At 38.8% G+C, this 13,725-nt stretch overlaps 1 protein-coding gene across 5 annotated transcripts in view; it reads right to left on the reverse strand.

Moving 5' to 3' along the window:
* Positions 1-13,725, reverse strand: part of SOX5 (SRY-box transcription factor 5) — a 657,473-nt gene that overhangs the window by 565,055 nt on the left and 78,693 nt on the right. For 4 of the 5 annotated variants that reach the window (XM_035311591.1, XM_035311614.1, XM_035311600.1 and 1 more), the window contains exon 2: positions 8,489-8,705. The exons of the other annotated variant lie outside the window; for it this stretch is intronic. The gene's annotated coding sequence lies outside the window, so the exon portion shown is untranslated. The remainder of the gene's footprint in view (positions 1-8,488; positions 8,706-13,725) is intronic. 5 annotated transcript variants of the gene reach the window in all.

Below are 13,725 nucleotides of genomic sequence, written 5' to 3' on the forward strand. Positions count from 1 at the left end.
AAGCTGTTTGCAGAAAGTCACAGAGGAAGCTGCTGGGTAAGACCTCAGGTGGTAATTCTGTGTCCATACTGGTTGACCATACTCCTCTACCTTCTTGGGAGTCACGTGTTAAAAAAAAAAAAAAAAAATCTACAAGTGTTAAAACTAAGTATAATTATAAACAGGCTCAAATACAGAGTGGGAAAGCAGTGAACCAAAAAGTGAGAAAGCAACAATCACCATGAACTCATAGGAAAGAAGACCAAGGAGGCAATACAAAAGACTTTGAGATGGAGTAACACACTATAATTACCTGAAATCCAACTGCAAAATGTTGTGTTGCTTTCCTGAGTAAATGCTGACAGAAGAAGTCAAATTCTGGATTGGTGAAGTGACACATCTGTACAGCTGATACAAACTGAAAACTGGGAGCACTGAAGTCAGTGGGTTCAGCACCTCCAAGGGGAAGCGTACTCTGCAATCAGAAGTGTGACTGCAGCATGTTTAGGCACAATTGTTCAAGTTGTAATTGAGCTACCTCAGTTAACCACAGCATTCACAGTGCAACAATACAGACTTCAGAAAGACTTTGAGCACATTTTTTCCTACAAACAAAACTTTTATCAATATTATACATTACAGAGAAACTAATACTCACATTGAAATAAGGAAACATCAGCAGCACAGTCTTAAATATTGCCTCTAACAACCAGGGACAGAGCAAATGTCACCAGGCCTCTGGCAGATCCAGTAAAAATCTACCAGAGATCAGCCTCAGAAATCAGCCTCAGAAATGCAGGTGCTAACTACTCCTCAGTTCTTCTTCAAGGCCAGAAAATGGCCAATAAGTAAACTTCTATAAGTAATTGAAACCAAGAACATTATAACAAGCTGTTCAATAATTCTTTGCTAAAGGGAAAAAGGATAAAAATGATTTATGTATATTCCCTGTGATCCTGCCATAAAAATCTCAGGCAAAATACACAAATCATTATTTTATTTAAAAAAAAAAAAAAAAAGAGGGGACAAAAAGGTAATAATCATCGTTATTTGATCTAATTATTCCTAAAGGAACCCATAAGAGACTAGAAAATATACAAAAACCACCACTCCTCGTCTGCTACCTGGGGAGAACAAAAACACTCTACTAGGAAACATGGGTGAAAAAATAATGAAATTAGCATCTCCAAATTGTTTAAAAAAGGATCTTCAGCCTAAAGAGAATCGACAGCATAGCTTTAAGGATAGATAAATGGCTGCCTCAAGGATCTGTCTTGCCTCCTCTTTTTTTTTTTTTTTTTAAGTAATACCTTAATTTGCATAGTAATAACCCAATTATTGTAAGATTAGGTGACAGAAATCTCATTATTACTGTTCCTACAAAACAGTCGATATTCCATTCAGTACCTTTTAATGTTACACACCTTAAAACATAATTATACCAATATATGCTCATTCATCTTTAATGCAATTTCTTCAATAATAATTAAAAAGACTCTTCCTGTAATTGTTAGGGTTTTTTTGGTTGAATATATTACTGTTAAAACATGATTTTTCTCATTCAGGCTGCTATAGAAACAAGCAAAGCCAACCAACTGCTTAGGGGCACGCTCCCTCCCCTCTTCCCAAGAGGGAGTCCACCAAGAGGCCTAAAGCACATATGCTAAAATATGTTGCAACAAATCTCTCTCTCCATCTCCTCCACTCCCTGCTTCTTCCCACGCTGAGAGCTGGTCATAAGACAAGCTTGCAAACAAAATCAAATATATATTAGCATCAGGCTTCTGAGAGTTATTTGTGTTTAGGGTCTGCTGTTACGGAGACATGGGGAAGGGTTGTGGTTTTAGGGCTGAGGGAAGCAGAAATCAGAGCAGGCACACAGAGACACAGGGCTTACCTGCCACAGGCTTTCTCAGTTTCAATTACAAAGATAATAAATGTGATAAGTGGTCAGTTACCAGATTAAGAGCAGAAAGGAACTGGGGGAAGAAGATAGGACTGGCTCCAGCAGAAGAACACAGCACCACACGTTACGCTTCAAAAGGATGTCATAAACTGTTAAGAGAGGGGAAAGAGCAGCTACTCTTTTGCCAATGTCACTTATCTCAGTGTATGCAAGGTGAGGCTACGGGCCCTGTTTCAGGCAAGATTTCTGTACCTCTGCTTCAAACCCAAGAGAGGCTGGAAGCAACAGAGAGCTGTTGCCTCCGGGTGTGTGGCTGGAGCCCGTAGGAAATCAGCTGGTGCTCCAGCCCAGTGCTCAGCAGCCAGTGCATTTCCCAGCCCCTAAGGAGGCCAGGCAGGAGAGGACCGCACACAGGAATTCTGCTCATGGAGGGAGTCCCACTTCTGACCTTCCCTGGGCGTGCAGGGGTCACTGTGGGAAAAGCTGGTGGAAGCTGATCCTCGCATAACCACATGTGTTCAGTTTGCTGCTTTTTGGAGTACTGCTAACCCCATCATCACTAAAACCGGCAAATACAAGATGTGATTTCATGTGGGTTATCTGCTGTTTAATTTTTATGAAAGCCTTCTGTCAAAGTGGCATGAAGAAGTAATTTGGCCAAGTTCTGATTTTTGAAGTCCCGTACAATTGCTGAGCTATTGCAAAAGGAGAATTTGTGTGTAGCTGGAAACCATCACTAGGTAAAAGAGTTCGAGGACTTCTGTAGGGTTGGAAATGCAGTGTGCTGATAGCGGGGGCTAGGCACCTACCTCCCAGTCCCAGTCAGTACAGGGCTAAATGCAAGTGAGACTGCTGGGCTGCCTCTGCACCCTGCGCTGGATTTTGCAGAAGGGGGAAATATCACATGCCAGCACACACATCTGAAGGGGAAATGAGCATCCCTGGTGCTGCCCACATGCCTGCATGGAAGACAAGCTCCAGTGCAGAATGTTTGGACCTTTTTTTTCCCTGAAGATTTTGACCATTTGCCTAATAGTTCTGTTTTTGAAAAGTTTCCAATTATACCACATTCCACAGAAAGCAGATTAAAATGACTGTTTTCAGAAAAAAAAAAAAAAAAAAGCAGCAAATATGCTAATGATTTTTCCTTACATTCTTATCATCTCATTTCATTCATTTAACCAGAAAGCCTTGTGAATCTTGCTATGAAAATTATCAACAAAGAAGAAACAGCCTTCCATCTTACACCAAAACTTGGAGGGCTGAACTCATACCATCCTGACCCAATCTGACTGAAATTGAAAACTTTTCCTCTTCCATTAATAGCTTTTCCAATTCAGCAGTTCAAAGCTGCAATCCCTCACAGCCTATGCAAGGATTTGGGATCATTTTATAAATCTGTGTGGCAAATGAACATGAAAGAGAAACTCTCCTTATGGCGGGGAACTATCCTTTCAGGGGAAAAATGTTATTAGCTTTTTAGAGAGCATTTGCAAGGGTAATTTGCACTACAGCATCTCTTTTTATTGGTCTTGCAAGCAAGTGTTGAAACAATTTGTCTTATCATATGTGTTCACTTTGAATAGGGACCTCAAGTGAAATGCTGCTCTTGAAATAGGGAACGATGGGTTCAAAAACCAAAACTAAAAAAGGTTTATAGTATGGCAATAATTTATTTCAACAAAGAAATACTGTAAGTGAAGGAGGAAAGGAAAAAAAAAGAAAGATAAATGAAAAAGGAAAGGAAAAGCTTCTGATTAAGTCTGTCATAATTTAAGGCAGCTATGCTAAAGCTCCCAGTTTGGTCCAACAATTTCACAGGTATTATAACAGGAGGGTAAATCACTAGTCCTGGGTGTCATTTGTATTTCACTATTTCTTAAGAGTCCTCAGCCAAAACCAGATCTCTACCACGTGCAACTCTGCACAAACAGTAAAGAAACACCACCACCCACAGACAACTCACAACATATAGCTGTAAATCAGGATTATCATCACCTGTAAAGGCCAGCAGCACAGGATGGAGGGTTTGATTTAAGGAGAACAGAGGGCAATGGAAATCCTTCCGTTCTTTCAGTGCGCTTTGACTCATGGAAGAAGCAAAGCCCCAGACCGTGCCTTAAAAAAATAATCCGTTCTCTTCCACTGAAGCCTCCAAGTCATCCCACCTTTCTCTGTGGGACAGTTCTTTGACACAGATGACTGTGAGCAAAAGGAACTGATCTTTTTGTCCCATGGCAGAACAGAATGCAGACTGGGCATCTCTAATTCTGACGGTGGCACTCCATTCTGCCAGGGCAAACAAATAACTTCCATTCCAAGGGAGGAAAAAGCTATTATGTAGATGACTGGGACACAATACCACATTTGCAGTGAAGTTACATATCATTTGAAGTGGAAAACCAGGGAAAGTACTTTCCTCCAAATAAAATCAGTAACAAAAAAGGCTATGAAGTGTAACAAGAAATAATAAAATCAAAGGTCACAAGTTACATATGTTTCTAGTGCTGATTCTTCCCTACAGCAAAAATTCAATTTACAGATGACAGCCCTGCAAGGCAGTTTGCTAGTGTAGATCTCTTCCCTTTCTACTGGAGTACAAGGGATTCCCAATGGGTGTAAGAGTCTGTTCCTCACAGCCTAAAATTATTTACTTGCTCAGCCACTGCAGCTCTTTCATATCCTATCACTGCTGCGTTTGCTAGACTAAGCAGAATCTACCCATCAATAGTACTTACTCCAACTTCTTCAGTTAAGTGCATTTTAATTCAAAATATTTTTAATGGTAACAGGAGTTTCACTAATAAAACTGCACAAGTCCGGAATACCTGAGTTGAAGGATACAGAAAAAGCCATCCCCCAAACACCCCACAGGCCAGCAAGATGGATGTTCACCCAAGCTGTGAGTTCAAACCCATACTTCAAATCAGAGCCCTGAACTGAAATTCTACATGTCTGAAGGGAGTACCTTAACCTCAGGGCTATGAACTACTTTGGAGTGCTGTCTTTCTCTCAAGGTTAGAGTTGACTTCTGGGAGGGAGGACTTTTTTTTTTAAGTGAAAATTTCTGAAAGCTTCCCTTTTCATTCTGAAACAGAAAAAGACAAGAACAGAGGGCTGGTTTTGAAAGGTTATTGAAAAATACTATGGGCCAGCACTTCAACTTTCACAAATCGACACACTGGCATTTAAATCAGGGTAACCCTCTTGACTAGACTAGCTTTCAGCTTGACCCAAGAGAAACAGAAATGATGTAGGCTTTTTATGTTCAATGAAAACTAAGAAGTAAATCTGATGAGCAGAAGAGAACAATTCATTTCTCCAAAATCCTTGCTCTACTTAAGAAAAAGGCAAAAAGTATATTCCTTGTAAAAACACACACATTTAAAACATTTGTCCATTCAAAGCTATAGCACAAGTCCCATATCCTTAGCTAAATTTTCACTGGTTCATAGGAGATTTCTGTGATAGCTTTCCCACACCTACGAGGACATTTTACTGCATGAATACTGCATATATTAAAACAAGCCAAAGTCTCCTTCACTTGATCATGACAGAATTGCCACTTATCTACTCACAGTCATAAGGTAAGCCTATCTAGCTTACTCTCATCAGCTTGCAAGGCAATGTATTTTATAATAAGACTGTCATCCATATTAACTTCAGAGGTAGAACTTGTCTCTTTTGAATTGTGCCATATAGAAAAAAATACTGAAATAAACCAGAACCTGCATGGGTATCCATACAAAAAAGGGAAGAACTCAGTAAAATAAATAACCAAACCAATCTCAAATCACAGACTGTACACAATTCTTAGTGATGATTTGGTCAGAACTATGCACCATCATAAACTGTACAAAGCAATTTCTCACAACTTTCAGCAGCAGTTTAACCCCAAAGCTTACTTCTGATTCATGTAACAAGTCAAAACAAAGCATCGAAGTACATGACTACATTTTTTAACCAAGTCTGGGATATACTAAGGTATGTGCACAAACTATTTCTTTCCTTCTGTCATGGGTATAATCAAGACTCGATATTTGGCTGCTCTGCAGTGCTCTGTCACGTTTCCAAATGAAGATGCAGTTTATGATGTAGATATTGCTACCATACATGTGAGTCCATCTGCTTGCTGCCAATGTAACATACTTTTAAAATATTGCATTAGTACTTAATTGCAACATAAATAGGCCCATATTCAGCAAGATCCTAGCTTTAAACATCTGAATAAGAGCTCAAGAGCTCACTGAAGTCCTTAAAGATAGCCAGGTGTTTAAGTACTAAGTTGAATAATGGCCAGAGTCAGAATAAGTGTTGACATGCTATAATATAAAGGATTAGTATCAAATGAATAATAAGGCCAATACAAAGCTCATTTGGTTGAATTTCACTGTCATTAAGCTACACACATACATAGTTCCTGGAGATACCTGATCTAACAGAACTCTAAGGTCAAGTAGAATGATCGCTCCCATCTATGTCAGTATGAAAACAGAATTATTGGTTTGTGAATACGAAAGTTCATTCAAATGTAAAATTGTTTGAGATAGATTTGTCCACACACATAACAAGAACTTAAATCTTTATCTAGAAATCTGAATAAGACAAAGCTACCTATGACCCTGACAGATCTGTGATAAGAAGTATAGAAGAATTCATAAAATCCTATTTAACATTTCATTTAAAACTGCAAATGACTTGATAACAATCTGGATATCTTTCTACTGTATCTCCCTTTTCAGAGGACTTGATTACAAGGAAGAAAAATCCTTCTTATTTAAATGTCTCAAAGAAAACTGAATGCTGATAGAGGAACATGAGCTCTGACTTTTTTGAATGTCCATGGCATTTGTGAGATGTGTTTTAATATTAACACGCTTTACATTTAACTGCTGACATGTGGCAAGAATACTAGAAATGTAGGTCTGCATCATACAAAGACCAAATTTTGATGCAACATATATTCTTACCAGTGTGTTGCTTATGGTAGGGTCTGGGGAGTATGCCATCACATAATGTGTCACGTTATATAAAATAAAGTCTGGGAATTATTGAAGTCATTGTCATTTCATATCACAAAAATATCAATGTTAAACGTGCCTTTAAAACATTTATCAGTCATGTGTGTCAAGAAGCAAGAGATGAGGAATATTTCATGTGAGTAAAATGCAGATACGTTAACTTGACAAGAACATGTATTTACTTAAGGATGGGATATGTCCCTCTTGGCATGGACATCATACTGTGCAGAATCTCCAAGAATTTAATTAGAGCTTGTAATATAGTAATTAACTACTGTATATTGAAACCTCTTTTTTGTAGTGCGTATGGAAATGATCATGATGGAAAAAAACAATGGCACTAGAAAACAAAAGCTACTGTAAATCTACAGGCGTTTTAAAGTGTTTGGTGGGCTTTGTCATCGCTCTGTCCTACCACTGACCTCACCCTGCACCTGACTACTTATGGCACCTTCTCTGAATTACATAAATCATACATTAAATATTATTTATTTCTGATAGCTCTCCAAAAATAATTCCACCTCCTTAAAGAAAAGATCATAGCTGCTTCATGAAGTCAATAGGGTACATTCTCCCACTCTTTAAATAGGTATTTTCCACAACTTGTTAACCATAAGTATTATTGTCTTTATGCAGAAAATAAAAAATCATTCCAAACTTTGGACCATACATAAAATCAGACACTTGGAATCATTGAAAATGCTTCCTTTTATAATATACATCTCTTAGAACTTTGTTTGGGGGCTTCTACAAGTAGCAGTTGTTTTAGTCTTCCACAAATAGCATTATAAAATATATAGAGTATTGAGATTTACTAAGTAATCCAGACCAAGTCAGGAAGTGGGAGTGGGCCTAAGTGGTTTTCCTACCTCCACCATCTATTCTCATGCTGAAAGCAGAGCCAAGTACAATAAAAAGGGAGAAACTGTTCAACCACATGTGGTATGTGCTCCCACAGGCATGTTTCCTGATGCAGGAGGGAGGACAGGGCAGATCTGACAAGGTGATAGGCTTATCTCCCCTGTTAATCTACATTTGACCTCTGAATCTCGGAGATCTGTAGGTTCAGCTCTGATCCCCCAATCAACTAGCAAATCCTGAACCTAATCCTTTACTAAGAACTCTTCAAAATTTCATGTTTATCAAAATGATATCGGGATTCAATGGATATGGAATAAAAATGTACACATATATTACTTCAGCTTGATCTTTGTTTGGGTGGGTGATCTTAACCACTTTTGTTGTAATTTCTCCACCCATAAAATAGCAATAATAGTAACTTACCTCTTTGATAAAGTACTTTGAAATCTGTGAGTAAAAAGCACTATGTAAAAGCTGAATTTCATAATTAGGTGTTATTATAGTCTAAGTAGTATTTGGCAAAAAAATAAAGAGAATATAAAAGCATCCAAGCTCTGGTTTATTGTTACTTAGTTCCTGGGGGTTGTCTTTCAGACTATCTTCACCTTCTTCACTCAGCTGTAGTAAGCATAAACCCAGCAGTAGAGAAAATGAATGTTAATGTACTCAGGATAAAGGCACTTCCCAAGTATTTGCAGACGTAATGGTGAGACAAACTTACCACAGCTTCATGGTTTACCATGTGCCAACTGAGCCGTAACTTCCTGTGGGGATGCTCTCAGGCTGTTGCAACTTGGAAAATCTTTACACTGTGGTAACTCGATCACTTGGAAAAAGTAGCTTTTGCTCCAGTTTCCAATGCCAGAATTGTCATTGATTGTAGAGACTTAATTCACAGTTGCTCTTCTTGGATGGACGTGCTTCAGCTTCTACTTGTCCTTTGAAATTAAGACAGACTTTTTGTTGGTAGGTGAAGAGCTAAAACCAAAATGCCCACCCCATGTCCCCATGCTGCTTCCCAGGACTCCCTGGACATTTGCCTGAGCCTTGGATGCCCACTCCCACCCCACAGCCACTGTGAGGTCTCCTCATGGTCTGCAGGGCACTTCAGGCCCCTGCACTCCCCAGACAGCTCTTCCCACCATCAAGGAGGGAAGAAGCAAAGCCATCAGGACCAGGCTGTCAGATGGAAGCTGGAGCAGCCATCTGCAGCCATCTGGCCCCACCCTGACCAGCAAATAGGGGCCAGGGCTGCTCTTTGGTTAGTGGCCATGTGGCTAAATGTTCTTTCCTGCCCCTGAACAGGGCATAGTCGCCAGGAGCAGTGCCTGTCCTGCCTGTGGTAACTCCCAAACCACTTGTTGGAATAAAGACTGAGCCTAGGCCAAAACTATGCCACAGACTGCTCCAACAGTGTGCAGAGAAAGCAGCATGCGGGGGCCTGGCTGGGTGGCTGTGGCACAGCTCTGGGAGGTGCAGGGCTCTCCATGCCAGCTGCTGGGCCACTGGTGGCTTTGAAACATGCACATGAAGAAAGCTGAGGGTGTTTGGAAGGACCTGCTACTGATGTCACCTCACCCCCATCTTACACATCAAACCTCATCTCAGATCACTGGGGGGAGGCCTCACTCGTACAACCTTGTCCTTCCAAAATTCCAATTGCTTGATCTCTCGGTGACTTGGTTCCACCTCCCTATCTTCAAGTGCAGCAAATGACATTTATTGAGTCCTGCAAAGGTCCCCGCAATCTACAGACCAAAAGCATTTCAGTGCAGGACCTGGGAAGGGGCAGCATGTATAGAAGGCTCTGGAGAAACCTCTTCTCTGCACGTTATCAGCCGGCCACCCCTCATCAGAAGGTATCACCTAAACCCTGCCTTTGAGACTTCCCTGTCCGCTCCTTTGGTCCTCTGGAGGACAACAAGGACATCCCATCCTCAGAGATTAGTGCTTCAGGTAACTCGGCTGACTTGGGTCACAACTCTCCCAGGTCTGTGTTGTAATCCTTCAGCTAATGCAACAGCACAACAGCCTTCCCACCCCCAACATAATCCAACTTTCTTCCACGTCAGGAGGAAAAAAATAATAATAAAAAAAAAGCCCCCCCTCTAATATTAGGAAAAAAAAATGGAGGGGGGGGGGGGGATTCTACAAGAAAGTAATTTGTTTCTGATGTTTCCTTCAAGGATCACAACCACAGCCGCTCCCTCTACTTCACATCAAAAGATAATCCTCCCACCTCCTCCTTGTACACATTCAAGTTCTCCAGCCTCTTCCTCATTACATAAGGAACATGCATAATCCTTCTCCTCCCACAGAACATTTCAAGGAACACAATCCTCCTCCTCCCACTCAGTCGCATGAAGTTTAATCCCAACACTGCTAACACTCCTGGCTCAATAGCCATCAACACAGTGAAAAGAAAAGGAACAAAGCACAAACTCTGAACTGGCTTAAACTATATCCTCATATGCCTGACGACTTGTTTTCTACTCAGCCTTCATATTCTGCTTCACACCTGCAATTAACAATGACTTTTCTGTATGAATTCTGTCTTTTTCTTTCTTTTTGTATTTTGAGAGGGATGAGAGGAAAACTGTGTGTTGTTCTTTTACTAGTGAATACAGGATTTTGTTTTGTCTTGTCAGTGGCATTTTATGGCCGTATCTTACAGACAAGTTCATGGTAAATTCAGAGGAAAGAAATTTTCAAAGAAAATCTAGCACAAAGCATTGTGGGGAATGATATGGAAAGTTGACAAAATGATGATAAACAGTGAAAAAAAAAAAAAAAGAAAGAATTAACTGGGTTGAAACACTGCATCAGTATTTATCGCATTGTTAATTTTTCTTAGGAAAAATGCTTTATTGTCTTCAGTTTTAGAAAGAGATCTTAACCCAGGCTATGAAGCAGAATGCTGCATATATAATGACTTTGAAACATAATTTTATATATAGAGAGAAAAAAAAAAAAAAGAAATGGCAAATATGTCTCTATGAGATAAGACTTTCAGAACAAAATATAATACATGGAAATCCTTTCTTGAAGTGCTTTGTGGTCTTAAGGAGGTAGGAAACTTGAAACAGTAGAGTTAGAGTAAACACAAGTCTCAAGAAGGTGTGAAAAAGTGGGGCACAAGCAAAAACAAAAACTCTGAAGAAAGCAGCTAAGAGAAGTGAGGAAATTGCTCACTTGTGAGTGAAAGAGGAGTTACGTAGACATGGCTCATCGATTTCCAGTTACTTTAATAACTCAGTTGCAAATAAATAAAGAAGGTCTATGCCCACTATTTAGAAAGGGTAGCAAGAAAATTAAGGGTAAGTGGAGAGCTGGGCACTCAGAACTCCTAGATCTAATTCCAGTCTGTGTATGTCAAACTGGTTAAGACATACCATCTCTTAGACCAATTCCCTTCATGTCTAAATGGGCGATAATATTTTCTTCTTGTGTGCTATCAGGATGAATGAACTAAATTATATTAATTAAGGCTACCTCACTGTCCTCCTACAAATCTTCTGGCAAGGTTCCTTCCATGCCTTGATGTCTACAAAGGATATATTGACTGATGGGCAGCTAGTGCACTAAGATATTTGCCTATTTTAGATATGTCTACATTAGCATGCAATTTGGTGCAATAGAGATAGAAAAGCAGATTGTAGCAGTTGATTTTAGAGTGTCTATATCTGCCTTATCTGTGGCTCAGGGATTAGATTCATCCCTTTCATCTGTACTAAATGTCCTCACCATGCCTACAGTTCAAATTAGTTTCAAGGGACCAACCATTGGTTTAGACCCCTATATTTCCATCAGCGCGTAGAGCACCTTGGATATGTTTCTGGAAAGGAGCTTCTACTTTATTTTCCTCCAGCAGAATCTAATTCAACACAAACCAAAACCCTTCTTCAAACCACTGCTCCAGATGAAAATGCTAATATGTGACCAACTAATGCTGACAAATAGTACTAATAGTATATCTTTTTTTTTTTTTTTTTTTTTTCTCTCCTGCATTTGCTGTATCTCCTTATCTATATCCTGTTTTGTTGTTTGTTTGTTTGTTTTGGTTGTTGTTGTTTTTCCCAAATCTTCAAGATATGTTCAAGTTCCATACCATGTAAGGTTTCATTGGTTGAGTCACTCTGTGAAGACTGCTCCTGGCTGCAGTTTACAAGAATTCACAAGCTGCTGTAATGGCACAACTTGAAGTACAAATGATCAGGGTGCAAAAGGCAGAAAGAAACTTCTGGTGCTAGCCCTTTTAAACCACTTTTGCCAATTCAGTGTGGACTGGCCTAGGACAGTAAATGTTTTGGATAGTACTTAACACAATCAGGTCTTACTCCATTATGTGGTTCCTGTCACAATATCTTTACTCAAATGCCAATACCGTATTGAAAAATTATTAGGTTCAGAATCTATATTGTAAAAATATTTTTTTTTTCAATAATAATGTATTTAAATATTAGTGGCAATCATTTGTCTTATTTATGCCAGTACATTTTATCTCCCAACATACTATCCACAAGAGGACGTTTACCTGCCAATATAAACTCTGTTGTAGAGTTTAACCTATCTGTTGAAGGAACTGAAAATGTTTAGAATTGTTTCAAGTATACTCAGCTCTGTTCTACTTTGAATGTGAAACAATTACTTGGAAGTGACTATAGAAGACATTTGATAAGACATTTGACTATGTTGAAAGTGTTTAGTAAGTACAGAAAAAGGATAACATCTTGATACAGGCCAAACAATACCGGAAGTAGGAAGACTTAAACTTTGTTGTCACTGTGGTTTTTTTGTTTGTTTGTTTGTTTTTGTGTTTTGTGTTTTTTTTTTCTTTTGTTTTTTACTGCAAGAGCTGGAGATTTCTATTCTTCATGTAAAAAATCACTCAGAAATCAACAATAATGAGGAGTATGTTCACAAAAGTAACTTCGAGCATCAGAAAAGTCAATCTTCTTTGGTTACTTATAACCAGCAAAGAGAAGAAAGCTTATTCAAGGAATAATTCAGAACACCTAAACTAAAAATTATGTCTGAATCACACTCTACCCACGTCCTTCCCTACTAAGAAAGAAACAGATGAAGGCAGCCTTAAACTGGTCTTTCTGAATAACCCCTCATTGTAAACTGTTCCCCTATACATAAACTCTTTAACCAGAAGTTTTAAAATACTTTGTTTTATTTTGAACTCTGAGTGCCAGATCTCACTGAAATATTTTCAAATTTTAACATTTCAGTTGGACTTGCCATTAAAAATTCTTCAGTAACTCTTCAAAGTAGAAGCATTTGAGCTTTGAGAGGTATTGATTTGGATCCAATTGCAGAATAATATGTTTTAATTTATCAATATTCTTGTGGACTCCTTCTACCGATGCTCATTTAAGGCCCACATATATTGAGTCTGCCTTCACACTTATCATGACAAAAAAGATGAGTGGCTTTATACAAATAAGGATAAGGTCTTGCTCACTTAGCATGTGTAGTGATAAGCAGGCAGCAATACTATGCCTCTAACTCTTTGAAATATTAGAGGATTTTTTTGGTTTGGATTTTGTATTAAGTTGTTGTTGTAAATTACAATAAATGATAATATGTAAAGTAGATACTAAGTTACCCACTACTAAGCCCCTAAGGATCCAAAAAGTCTTAAAAAGCAAAGGAAATTAAAAAGTAAGTAAGTCTTTTACTTTCATGTTTCTGATCATCATTGTCTTTCTGCTTCTAAAATCAATACAACTTTGCTCATCATTTCTTGGGTTCTCAGAATGAAGTATTTGCAAAGACCAAATCCCTGTGTGACCCAGAAACATCACGACTTTCCAAAAATATAATGACATGGTAACCTATAAATGCAAACCTGTTGCTTTGCATACTTTTCACAAATCACACCAAAACATTCCATTGTGACATTGTCATTGAACACATTGCCAAACTTCCTTTATTAGAGACATTCACAAG

This window comes from Oxyura jamaicensis, chromosome 1 (genome assembly GCF_011077185.1).
Source record: "Oxyura jamaicensis isolate SHBP4307 breed ruddy duck chromosome 1, BPBGC_Ojam_1.0, whole genome shotgun sequence".
In the NCBI taxonomy this organism is placed as follows: domain Eukaryota; kingdom Metazoa; phylum Chordata; class Aves; order Anseriformes; family Anatidae; genus Oxyura; species Oxyura jamaicensis.